Source organism: Petromyzon marinus, unplaced genomic scaffold (assembly GCF_048934315.1).
Source record: "Petromyzon marinus isolate PM22_M1 ecotype Great Lakes invasive population unplaced genomic scaffold, UKy_Petmar_22M1.pri1.0 PM_G_Scaffold_93, whole genome shotgun sequence".
Lineage (NCBI taxonomy): Eukaryota > Metazoa > Chordata > Hyperoartia > Petromyzontiformes > Petromyzontidae > Petromyzon > Petromyzon marinus.
In genome coordinates, this window is record NW_027423050.1 from 380001 (window position 1) to 382500 (window position 2500).

Below are 2500 nucleotides of genomic sequence, written 5' to 3' on the forward strand. Positions count from 1 at the left end.
GGAATGGGAAAACGGGTCATTTTCGTGTTGCCACATTGCATGCGAACGGCATGAAACTTCCAGAGGCATTTGCAGCAGGAATGCATGTGCAGTCAAAAAAGTGAATATTTTTCACGGATAGACCCCGTGAAACGCTAGAAATTGGCGGCGATGTCTCTCTTGTGGCTCACGGGGCTGTTAGGGTGGCACAGAAATCCCTCGGAATGGGAAAACGGGTCATTTTCGTGTCGCCACATTGCATGCGAACCGCATGAAACTTCCAGAGGCATTTGCAGCAGAAATGCATGTGCAGTCAAAAAATTGAATATTTTTCACGGATAGACCCCGTGAAACGCTAGAAATTGGCGGGGATGTGTCTCTTGTGGCTCACGGGGCTGTTAGGGTGGCACAGAAATCCCTCGGAATGGGAAAAAACGGGTCATTTTCGTGTCGCCACATTGCATGCGAACCGCATGAAACTTCCAGAGGCATTTGCAGCAGGAATGCATGTGCACTCAAAAAATGTGATATTTTTCACGGAGAGACCCCGTGAAACGCTAGAAGTGGGCGGGGATGTCTCTCTTGTGGCTCACGGGGCTGTTAGGGTGGCACAGAAATCCCTCGGAATGGGAAAACGGGTCATTTTCGTGTCGCCACATTGCATACGAACCGCATGAAACTTCCAGAGGCATTTGCAGCAGGAATGCATGTGCACTCAAAAAAGTGAATATTTCTCACGGATAGACCCCGTGATACGCTAGAAATTGGCGGGGATGTCTCTCTTGTGGCTCACGGGGCTGTTAGGGTGGCACAGAAATCCCTCGGAATGGGAAAACGGGTCATTTTCGTGTCGCCACATTGCATGCGAACCGCATGCAACTTCCAGAGGCATTTGCAGCAGAAATGCATGTGCAGTCAAAAAAAAATTGATATTTTTCACGGATAGACCCCGTGAAACGCTAGAAATTGGCGGGGATGTGTCTCTTGTGGCTCACGGGGCTGTTCGGGTCGCACAGAAATCCCTGGGAATGGGAAAACGGGTCATTTTCGTGTTGCCACATTGCGTACGAACCGCATGAAACTTCCAGAGGCATTTGCAGCAGGAATGCATGTGCACTCAAAAACTTCTATATGTTTCACGGATAGACCCCGTGAAACGCTAGAAATTGGCGGGGATGTGTCTCTTGTGGCTCACGGGGCTGTTAGGGTGGCACAGAACTCCCTCGGAATGGGAAAAGGGGTCATTTTCGTGTTGCCACATTGCATAGGAACGCCATGAAACTTCCAGAGGCATTTGCAGCAGAAAGGCACGTGCACTCAAAAATTTTAATATTTTTCACGCATAGACCCCGTCAAACGCTAGAAGTTGGCGGGGATGTCTCTCTTGTGGCTCACGGGGCTGTTAGGGTCGCACAGAAATGCCTCGGAATGGGAAAACGGGTCATTTTTGTGTGGCCACATTGCATAGGAACGGCATGAAACTTCCAGAGGCATTTGCAGCAGGAATGCATGTGCACTCAAAAACGTCTATATTTTTCACGGATAGACCCCGTGAAACGCTATAAATTGGCGGGGATGTCTCTCTTGTGGCTCACGGGCGCTGTTAGTTAGGGTCGCACAGAAATCCCTCGGAATGGGAAAAGGGGTCATTTTCGTGTTGCCACATTGCGTACGAACGGCATGAAACTTCCAGAGGCATCTGCAGCAGAAATGCATGTGCACTCAAAAACGTCTATATTTTTCACGGATAGACCCCGTGAAACGCTAGAAATTGGCGGGGATGTGTCTCTTGTGGCTCACGGGGCTGTTAGGGTCGCACAGAAATCCCTCGGAATGGGAAAACGGGTCATTTTCGTGTTGCCACAATTGGCATACGAACGGCATGAAACTTCCAGAGGCATTTGCAGCAGAAATGCATGTGCACTCAAAAACGTGAATATTTTTTCACGGATAGACCCCGTCAAACGCTCGAATTTGGCGGGGATGTTTCTCTTGTGGGTCACGGGGCTGTTCGGCTCGCACAGAACTCCCTTGGTCCACCTGATTCGTGCATACAGGCAGCAACTAAAACTCTGTAAACCTGCTGTGAGGACATCTAAACAGTGGACCAGTGAGGCTGTGGAAGATTTGCGGGCGTGCTTAGACTGTACTGACTGGGATATGTTCACGACTGCTACCAATAGTCTGGATGAACTCACAGAGGCTGTGTACATCAGCTTCTGTGAGGACTGCTGTATCCCAACACGTACCAGGGTGAACTTTAACAACAACAAGCCCTGGTTCTCAGCAAAGCTCAAAAGGTTGAGGTTGGAGAAGGAGGAAGCGTTTAGGAGTGGGGATAGAGACAGATTCAAGGAGTCGAAGAACAGGTTTAGCAAAGCGGTGAGAGAGGCTAAACGACTGTACTCAGAGACACTAAAACACCAGTTCTCTACTAACGACGCTGCTTCTGTCTGCCAAAGGGCTCAGGCACATCACCAACTACAAACCCAGAGCGCCCCACACCACTAACGACTCCCGC